The sequence below is a fragment of the Urocampus carinirostris genome, chromosome 19, assembly GCF_059441175.1.
Source record: "Urocampus carinirostris isolate Australia breed hairy pipefish chromosome 19, RoL_Ucar_1.0, whole genome shotgun sequence".
Lineage (NCBI taxonomy): Eukaryota > Metazoa > Chordata > Actinopteri > Syngnathiformes > Syngnathidae > Urocampus > Urocampus carinirostris.
Window position 1 is genome coordinate 8,621,276 of NC_142367.1, and position 11,587 is coordinate 8,632,862.

General features: G+C 35.1%; 1 non-coding gene across 1 annotated transcript; it reads left to right on the forward strand.

The window, feature by feature from the left end:
* Positions 1–10,932: 10,932 nt before the first annotated feature.
* On the forward strand, positions 10,933–11,005 carry trnar-acg (transfer RNA arginine (anticodon ACG)). The gene has a single exon. It is a non-coding gene; the product is annotated as a tRNA-Arg (tRNA).
* The last annotated feature ends 582 nt before the right edge of the window (positions 11,006–11,587 follow it).

Here is an 11,587-nt window from a genome sequence, read left to right on the forward strand (position 1 = left end):
TTTGCCATTACTTTATCCGAGATTTGCCTTTTGCTGCGGTGAAGAGAGAAGGGGGGTGTGAGGTGCCACACAACACTGGGGGGGGGAGGAAAAAGCGTACCATCTGATCAGCCTCCGGCCAATAGGGTTAGGGAAGCAAGTGCACGGAAAAAAGCGGTGCACGGTCGTCGGCGTCATCACACAACACCCCCCCCCCAACACACACAAAACGAATTCTGTCCAGATCATCGGCAGTAGCAGAAATCCCTCATCACGTCAATCATCGCGATCGAGGACATCATTAGCGCCGATATGATTACTTGGATACTTCTTTTAGGACAAATTGAGTAAAAAAAAAACCAACATTTCTCTAGGGTCCCTAAAATTAATATTGTGACATTAAGAGTGGAATCCATCCCGTGATCAGACATTTTTGAAGCAAAAATGAAGCAAATGATAAGCACAAAACAATCATAACATCATTTGAGAGAACAGCAATTGTTTTCCGTCTTTATATCATCGTCTTCGTTTTCATTTTTAATATCAATTTCCACATTTCACTTCCCACATTTGGACGTTTCATGCTACTCAGAAAAATTACTGACAATAAAGCCAGCAGTGCCGTTTTTCAAGATAGTTGCGAACGCAACACGTGCAGCAACATCGTTTTGAATCATATTTTTTCATCAAAGGGGAGACATTAAGCAATATTTCATTTTTTTGCCCATCCATCCCCGATTTAGAGTTTAATTCGTCGTTCGTTTTGACATTTTTCAAGCAAAAACAAGGAAAATGATTGCACAATGATCATATTATTTGACAAGTCTAGATGGCCTGGAGAACAACAACTATTATTATTATTATTATTATTACTGTTATTATTATTATTATTATTATTTATGTCTTTGTCTTCATTTTCGTTTTTGATATCCCCATCCCACTCCTAATCATCCCCACACTTCAACGTCTCATGTAACTCTGAAAAATGGCATCGCATCCTTACCGTTTTTCAAAATGGTCATGAACGTAACACGTTTTAAAATCACATTTTTTTTATCAATGGGATGAGATTCAAACACAATCTAATCTTACACCTAAGATGAATATTGGGACATTTAGACTTGAATCCATAGGGCCTTCTGGCACTTTTTAGACAAAAATGAGGACATGTATTAACTCAAAACAGTCATAACGAGGCCTCGTTTCAAAGAAAAATCGATATATTTTAAGGCAGTCAAAACAGCGCCTGTAAAACAAAAATGTATTTATTCTTAATATTTTCCATGGCCAATCTCAATATTGGAATTCCACATGTTATCGTTCCATGCAAAATGTGAAATATGATATTACAAGCATTTTTTTTCTTTCTAGACTGTTTTTGGAGGCAACACCAGCAAAAACTCCAACCTTGTTTTAAAATGGACCTGTGCGTGCATGCCTAACCTGCAGCCTTCCCAGGCCGCACGTTCACGCGCCCCAGTCTCCTCATATTTGGACCCAAACAACACACCCGAAACTAGAACGGGGTATCTTACCTGAGCACCATTAACCGGGCCTCCACTCGGCTCCAGGCTTCCCCGAGGAGGTCCGGTAGAATCCCGGTCCTGCAGAATCCCGGTCCTGTAGGCTGCAATGGCACCTCACAAATCATGAAAGGCCCAAATCCTTCCCAGGTTCGGTCCATTTTCGTCCTTGGGGCACACAAATTTAAAAAAACGGAGCGGTTGCAGCGTGGAGCTGCTGGAGAAGAAGAAGTTGTGCTTGTGTCCGCGCACATGATCCTGGGCAGCCAATCGTCGAGCCGAAGCGCTCGTAAAAATTGCAATGGCAAAGTTGTAAATTTTCATAAACTGCGGCTGCTCTTCACGAGGCGCCATTTTGAGCCGTGCACGGATATACTTTTTATAACAGGGCTCATTTTGGTTTATTTACGATAACAAATAGGTCTTTCAATAAAGATTTATTTTAAACATAAAAACAAAGAGAGAAACCTTGTTAAGCAGTCTGCTTTTAATATTTACTTTTATATATGCTTAATATATAAACGAAATCAAATTCTGTTTAAATCAATCCAAATTTAAGTTCCACCAAAAAAAAAAAACTCAAATAACATTCAAACATTTTCTTATGTAGCAGCAAATGTGTTTTCCATCCGTGGGCGGGCATGAAAGAGGATTTCCGCAATTTACACGCACAATAAAACCATAAATTCCTGACACACATTCCAGCCTTTTTGTGTCACTTTTCGTTGGAAGCCCCCACGCCCCCACAAAAAAGTTCCCAAAATACAGCTTAACAGTTTTCTTAAAGGCATTCTTATCATATATTTCAGTAATAAACAGTCGAATAGGTTATTTTCTATATAAAGGAATATTAATACTTATTTACTTATTAAAACACACCTTAATAAAAATATAGTTAACATTTATCGTAAATGCATTATACTAGTGGTTGTTAGTAAACAGTAAAGTAATATATTTTATTTTAAAAATAATGTTAGCTTTCAATTTCATTTCTAAAAAAAAGATACGCCCAAATCTTGGAAAAAAATCACAAAATATATATTTTTTCATCATACATTTTACAAGTATACAGTATAATAATGTATTCTAAAGGAATATGACTTTTTATTTGTATATTTCAAAATATAAGCCCGCTACTTTGAAAACATACCCCAACAATTTAAATGCAATATTATTATACAGACATTTTAATAGCATACAGTGGTATGAAAACTATATATTGAAAGGAATGCTATTTTTAATTATATTCATAAATATTTGTTAAAACAATTCATTTGGTTTGTTTACATTTTGGAGGGGAAAAATATTTATTGTAAACGCAAAATATTTTATTTGAAGTCAGTAAAATAAAAAATATACACTACTCTTTAAATGTTTGGGGACAAATGGACAATAGTGAGTTTTCCATGAAAAGTCAGCCTTTTTATTCATCAAACGAGATGAAAAATAAATGGAAAGTATAGTTAAGACATCGAAAAGGTTAGAAATCATGATTTTTATTTGAAATACATTTTTAAATCCTTTAAATTTCGTCTGTGTCAAAAAAAGGAAATGCTAACCGACCCCAAACTTTTGAACGGTCGTGTACTTTAAAGGAATATGATTTTGATATATTTTAATTCCCTTCCAAAATGGCTTTACTCCATCTATTTTAGTAGTTTAACGAATTGTGGCAAATACAATATATTTTATTCGAATACAGTAAAATTAAAATTGTCCTTTTAAAGGTATACTATTTTGATTTACATGGAAAAGCCATTTTTTAAATTTTTGAGATCATCAAATTATAATGGTATATTCCCATTTCGAATAGGTTTTCCTGCTAAAGAATTTGAGCCAACATGACGAGTGTTTTTGTAGTCAATTTGTGGTCTTTTTTGTTGGGTGGGTGGGGGCGTAACTAAAACAGCTGACACACGTTGTAAAGTTTTATGGCCTCCCTCCAACAAAATGTTAACACGTGCATTTTCATTTCATAAAAAGGTCAAATGGAATTTTGGTGCGCGTATGAAATCTCTTTAAACGCAAAATGACATTTTTATGATTATCGCTTTGTACAATTTCTTAAATTGAAAATCTAATCATGACTTCGACGGCCTTTTGTTTTTTTCCTGGCTTTTAAAGTTCAAACCCTGCAGGATAAGAATCATTCTTTTTAATCTGGTAGGAATTCATTTCCGTGATGATTGGTACAAAATAAAAATAAACAAAATCTGCCTATAAAATGTTTTTATTTCTCATTACCATTAAGGTTCTTTTTTGCTCTCCGCCCACTCCCTCCCCACTCCCCTTCTGGGTGAGATCGGCTGAGGTTTTCGGAGTAAAGGGGGCACAAGGAGGTGAGAAGGCCTTTCAGATCTGTGGGGCCACAACCTTATTTCTTAGGGGGCCCCCCTTCTCTCCAGCTCAGGGCACCTGCACGTCGTACTCATAGTGACGACACACGTATTCTGCAATCTTATAAGTATTATAATAATAAATAGTTGACATTAATTATCAAAAAAGGCTGGATTGCTTAAGAATAAAATAATGAATGTTTATTTGTTGTGCAGTGCAAAAAAAATCTACATTTTCATAACAATAGATTTGACATTTTTGGATCAACTCAACTCTTAATAATCGTTTGTCGTTTTAAAATGAAAAAAAATATATATTTTCTTAACTTCAAATTATGACCTGTTCTCTAAAATGTTTGAGGGAAATGGTTTGTTTGGTTAGTTGGTTGGAAGCCTTAACTACTACAGTCGTAGGGGCACGATTTCCTGCGGAGTGTCTTGGGCAAGTACATCCTGGTGGCGCCGATCTCTCTCCAGGCCAACATCTTTTGAAGTTATACATCCAACCTGACAAATTACATTTAAATAAATAAACACTCCATAAAATAAGTGGGGTGTTTTTTTTACTCGCTTTTTATTTTTTCTTATCTTTTTTTAATGACACTTTCCATTGCTACCCACATAACACTCAAGTATTCTTCCGATTGAGGAATCTGCCCCACTAAACTGTGGAAATTTGGAGGCCTGCCTCACTGAGATAAAAGAATGGATGTCACTCAACTGCTTGCGCCTCATCTGTGAAAAGAACAAAATGTTAATAATTGGTCCATTCAAATGTCGTGAATTGTTTTAAAAAAACGGCTCTGAATATTGACAAATATAATATCACCCAGAGTGACTCAATCAAAAATTTAGGCGTCATATTTGACCCCAATCTGTCCTTCCAAACACACGTTAAGAATATTACTAGAACAGCTTCGCAACATTACTAAAATTGCCCTATGCTGTCCCAGTAAGAATTAATGCATTTGTTACCTCCCGTCTCGATTACTGTAATGCACTACTCTCCGGTCTCCCGAAGTCCAAAATCAAAAGCCTGCAGCTGGTACAAAATGCTGCAGCGAGGCTTTTAACTAAAACAAGAAAGTTTGACTTAAGATCTATAGCTTATGAATGACCTATATTTCACATCGACAATATTTGGGTTTTATTTGTTATTGCAACATCCATTGCAGCCAGGTCCTCCTGGAAGGGGGATTACCTCATGTGTGGTCCCTTCTCAAGTTTTTTTTGTTTTCCTCATGTTAAGGGTTCTGAGTTTTACCTTTCCCTCGTGTAGGTTTTAGATCAGGGGATGGTGTAATAATAGTCTGTGGTTTGTAATAATCTGTGGTCTGTGCAGCCCTTGGATACTCCTTGTGACTTAATTTTAAAATCTATGAATCTGAAATAAATGAACAAAGTCCCAGATGGAAACAAGAACCATTTCAATTTGAGACCAATGAGCAATTCACAAAAAAATGATTTTTCATGTATGTATTTTTTAATCAAGTAGAGTCACACCTTTTGCTTGGGGGCCCATAAACTTTTGGTGGGTCCGTTAACTCCACAAAAATGAGAACAAAATGAAAGATCCACCTATAAATATTTCGTTTTCTCAAAACAACCCCTGAAACGACACAAAATCTAAACTTTAAAAATAGTTCTGCCCAAAATCGACAAAGCATTACACGACCCATATGTTCATATATCTAATTGTTGACATGTACTTTATTTATTAATTATAATATTTTGTAATTGATGTATCGAAAAAATACGACTTCTATTATTTCTGCTCCTTTAAATTTCTTTTAAGTCATTTTTTTTTATAATTTTGACAGATTAATGAAAACCATTTCAATCACATCAAACATAATTTTCACTAATTCTTTTGGGTTTATTTTTGTATACCTGAATTTTATATATCTTGTTATGGTTTGTTCAAACCCTAACAGCTCACGTATAGAGGTTTTGATCAGGATAAACAAAAAAAATGGGTTGGATTCTGAATTGTTCCACTTTGGAACACAATTTTTTTCCTTCTTGTCACTGCAACAGGAAAAATAAACCTTTAGGTCCTCACCTGTCCCTTTGTCTCGTATTTGGTTTTGGGCCTCCGTCTCCAATGGGGTGTCGAAATTCTCGACTATGCCTGAAGGCCTCAGTCAGCCCCTGGGGGGATAATGAAAACATTTAATATAGCCAGAAACAATGGTCCTGTTGTTTCGGGGGGTGTTATTAGAATAGAAATGAGGAACAAAAAGCAATTGAGGAAAAATTATGAATTCCACCTAACGCCAACGTTTTGAAAAAACATTGTTATAAGCTAGAACAGCCTAAAAAAATATGAAATGCGAAAGACGAAAATAAATGCCTGCTTTTACTGGATCTCTAAAACAACATGACACATCTGGAAAATAATAATTTTCTTTTAAAGGCCACGTCAGTTCAAATCTCTTTCCAAATGCAAATGTTCCCTTGCTTCAAAAGTAGCAACATTAAATAAATAACTACATATAGGAGCTGTTCACAAAGAATACGGTCATATTCTTATTATTTCTGTACCACTTATCACATTATTAAGCATATATTTTACCATCATTTTTATCTTTATTATGTTCTAGAATAAGGTAGATGCTTTCATTTCAATCAATGTATGTTAAAAAGAAAATGATTCAAATGAGAATTATCCATGGTGATCATTTAGCGACTGTTCAGAAAATAAGCAATGCTGTTGACCTTTATTTTTTGAATGAAGCATTTTATGTCAGAACAAAACATTATATATAAATAAATTTAATCAAAAGAAAGAAAGAAATAAAGAAAGTAAAAAGGTTTGCTGAGGAAATATTATGAAAATTACCTTAATTGCCGACCAAAACGGTTACTTTAATTAAACTCAAACATAAATCAGCAGACAATAAAGTCATTAGCCAATTCTTCCCCCAGAAAATCTAACATTTCCAGAATTTCTGATCAGAACGTTTGATTGGATAAAAAAGGTGATAATTAATTAGTTGTCAATTCGTGGAAAAAAACGTAAATAGTAACTAAACGTTGATTGCATTATAGAGACGGTTCATAATTGGTAAGTTGTCAATTGATCAGGCCTTGCGCCTCTTGATTGTTCGATAACATAATGTAATAAACAAGTAATGTATATCATGTATACTGGAAATGTATCCATATATTTACTAGCTGCTTTATTTATTTATGTGTGTGAATTTTTAGAGATCTATATTCTAAACATGTCACAAGGAAAAAAAACATTCGTATGTATTCATTCAGTCATTTTTAGTCCTAACGTGCTCGGAAGACGTTTTGCTCCGTGCCAAAGTGCCATGGAAGCGTCCTGCTGCGGGGACAAAGGTCAAGGTCAGTTGAGGTCGGCAGAAGGTCATCCGGCGGTCAAGCACACAATTCGTCCCGTTCCTTCTTTGAAAATATTTTTCACCATGGAAACCTGTGATTACACCCCACATTTTTGCCTATAAATTGAAACATTTCTAGTGTATATTTCAAATACAGAAAAACTCCCAATACAAGATATTCCCTAGGAAATTGAATTTGGTTGCAAAACATATTAAAGTTGTATTTGACATAAAAAATAAACATAAATGAAACAAACTGCGTTGTCGATAGTGTGTCAAAAATGTGTGAAAAACCAATAAAAAACTATTACTCTGTTTACAGAAAATTATCGTTTTGGACAAAATAATTCCACCAAAATTGGACCTGATGTGGTTAAGATAACCCCCTAAAAATTGATTCACTAAGTATTTTATTGAATAAATAATTGGATGAAAAATGAAAAGGTTCTTTCAAAAATAAGAACATAACGGATTCAAAATAAATTATAAAAATACCTAGTAAATAATTCAATAAAAAAATAAAATGAAATGGTACCATCAGAAATACATCTATTCGTATTGTCAAATGCCGGTGCTCGTCAATGCTGAAAAGCGTGATGACGAAAAACAACGGTGACCAGTCGATGAAGATGCTGTATCTGAGTGAGATCAGGAGGCTTATGCTGCAACTGGTAAACATGGAAACCAGTACTATCACAGGAAGTGGTAGACGACCCTGGCGGTAAAGGAATCCGAGTACTGTGAAGTTTGAAAATAAAAGAAAGAAAAAACGTGAAACATCATTTATGGGGCATGATTTAGTCTCATTTGGAAGAATGTGCATAAACACAAAATGTGTACTTGATGCAAAATCGTATTTTGTCGTTGATAGAAATTCCTTTTTCCATATCAAAGTAAATAAATGCTAGACTTTCTAAATAGTGGCCAGAATATGTTAATCTTGTCCATGAAATTTGCAAAATTACGGAGCTAAACACGAACGATGTGCACAGAAACATATTTTGATCCAAAAAAAAGGCACACAAAAGAGTCATTTCTGGCAACAAAATGCTAATATCTAAATGTAAATATATCTTCAATCTAATCTAAACTGCTTTATAAATCCAGGTTTGTGTGCATGTGTGTTTGTATGTGACCTATAGGCTCAAAAACAGTTGAAGCAATTTTTGTGAAAACTTACTTAAGGCCTCTGTGAGTGTCTTTAACTAGGTTTTGTATGAACGTACCGCCAATAAACACCCTAAAAATCGATTAACTTCAGTTTTCGTTTGGTCTCCTTTTTTCGGGTTTCTAACCCCGCATGGCAGCCATATTGGGTACTGCAGCTCCAGACCACCGACCACTCCAAGGAGCCGAATGCAATCTTCTACTGGCTCGGCAATGCTGGCCCATTTTACTTGTCTATCAATACACAACTTGGATGTCAAGGTTAACAAATTGAGTATTCCTTTGCTTGGCCAAAAGGACTTAAAGATATAAAATATTTAATATACATGAAAAATTCTGCAAACAATGGGGCCACAAAATAGGCTAACTTGCATGGGAAATTGTGAGCAAGAAATTAAAATGATGTTCTATCCATCCATCCATGCATCCATCCATGCATCCATCTATCCATCCATCCATCCATCCATCCATCCATCCATCCATCCATCCATCCATCCATCTATCTATCTATCTATCTATCTATCTATCTATCTATCTATCTATCTATCTATCTATCTATCTATCTATCTATCTATCTATCTATCTATCTATCTATCTATCTATCTATCTATCTATCTATCTATCTATCTATCTATCAATGAATGAGAATCTTATAACAAAGGAAGTTCACATTGCCTCTTCTCAAGGAACTGCTCCCCAGGAATTAAATTATTTCAAATAAGCGTCTTTTTTTTGTTGTGGTCTCAATAAACCCCCCTTTGATTTGATGTTAGGGGGCCCCCGCATTTGCATAAAGCACTGCAAGCATCATCAGTCTGCGCTGCCGGCGGGCGGGGTCACATAGAAGGCCAGCAATCCATCGTGGGCGGGCCACAACAACGCCCTCTGCTGGATATTATTTATGATGCCATTTATGACTACTTTTTCTTTCAGAAGAAATAAAGTAAGCCAGGTCCACTTTGAAGTTTTTGTTCCAAACACACCCACATCTTTGTTTAGTAGATTTTTTTGTTTTACTAGGCTTATTATCTTACTTCAAGGTTATCATTTTACATTTTTTTGTATGAAAGCCTTTTTCCCCTTTATGAAATATATTAAATGTCTCCAGTGGGCAGCTCAAAATCAGTCGTTGAACCCAAAACGCCCCCCATGCCACAGTTTTTGTACCATCTGGCAAACCTAAGAAGCCTCTTCTTGATCGGGAGAGGGCCAATTTTAGAGTTGGGGGCCGTATTGGGGTCAACAATTTGACCAAGGAGCCGATCCTGAAAACCTACTGTATTCATTTTCATATAAATATTAATATACAGTACACGTAGACATCCACGTGTTTTTAAATAGAATCGTTTCATCAAACTTATTTTGAAACGCTCTCAATTAAAGCGAAGTAGAGTAGTAGGTGCCTACTCTAAGTACTTCATTTGACAAATAGTATGGCTGTAGTTGTAGTTTTTTAGTATTTTGTAGTATTTCTAAAATCGGAATTTTGCAGTAGTTTGTAGTATTTTTGTAGTATTACTTTAGTTTTATTTCACTATATTTTTGTTGTATTTCTGCTGTAGTATTTTTGTAGTGTTCCATAGTATTAATTTGTAGTATTTATGTAGTATTTCCTTGTCGATTTTTTTGGTACTATATCCGTAGATTAATTGTTGTTGTATTTTTGTACTATTTTGTACTCTCATATTGTTTCTTTAGTAGTATTTAGTAGTATTTCTGTTGGAATATTGCTGTAGTGATATTTTGAAGTATATCCAAATGCGTATTCTCGTAGAATTACCACAATACTATTCAATAGTATTCTTATCGTATTACTGTATTATTTTAGTAGTATTTCTGTCGTATTTTGATGGTAAGTTTTTGTTGTATTTCTTTATTATTTATGTAATACTACTGTCACTGTATTTTGTAGTATTTCTGCGGTAACATTTTTGTAGTTGCGTTTTTGTATTATTTTCTTACTGTAGTAGTATTTTATGCAGTATTTGGTTGTATTTCAGAAGGATAGCAAGTACTACATTTTATATTCTGTCCTGTAGTGAGTTATTTTTGTAGTATTTCTGTCGTAGTATTTTTGTTGTGGACACGCAAAGGGGGCAGTGAGGACAAAGTTGGCACATACAAAAAAAAACATTTTTTCATTCGCAGTACTTTATTTACTATTACGTACATATATTGTTAATACATTATTGACCGTTTTTGTTTGGCGGGCCGGATAAAAAAAAAATCGATGTGACCCACAGGCCGTGGTATGCTTAACCCTCGTCGAGATATTCTTACGTAAACAGAAATTAATTTCAGGAATAAATTGGAAACCATTTCTATTTAAATGGAAAATAATACACGAGCGACAATATTATGGTCTTTCTAAGTTCATTTTTTTCTTTAACAAGAACAATTTTGCCATAAATAGGAAATAATGGAACAATCTACTTGTAAGAACTATTCTTCTTCTTGTACTGCCTGAAATACAGTAGTATTGTAAAACACATACAGTAGTTTTACCACCCGTGACTGAATACGGTCTCCCTCTGGTGGTTGTGTTATACATCGTCTGTGTAGCGAAGTGAGATCAGCGGGCTAGTGGCGCAATGGATAACGCGTCTGACTACGGATCAGAAGATTCTAGGTTCGACTCCTGGCTAGCTCGACTTCTTTTTACATGACTGGAATTTGAATATGATTTATCTAACTTAGAGGGACAAGTTGTACAATATTTAGCGTTTGATTCTAAACAAAGTAAATTCAAAATAGAAACAAAATAACGTTCTTTCCTCACCTAAATGCCAGTTTTCACCCACCACAACCCACACAACTCGATTTTATCTTCAATAAATCCTAATTATTCCACTCGGCACCAACAGGTCAAGTCATGTTTATTTGTATTTGTTGATAATTGATCTGACTACTAGGGAAACTTTGTGTTATACTTAAATCCAGGGACGATTTTAGGTTCAGAATTTTGGGGATGCTGAGCACACAGAGTCAAATTGGTATCGCCCTTAATCACAAGAAGTCTCAAAGAGCTGCGCAGTGTACAGACTCTTATTACACCATCCCCTGATCCAAGACCTACATGAGAGTAAGGAAAAACTCAAAAACTGCAGAATGGGGAGATGAAAAACCTTGAGGATGACCAGGCTGCAATGGATGTGGCAATGGCTGGTCTTGTCTTCTTCTTTGCCGAAAATGGACGTTGTTTACTTCTGCAGAGAAGAGTCTTGTCAACTGT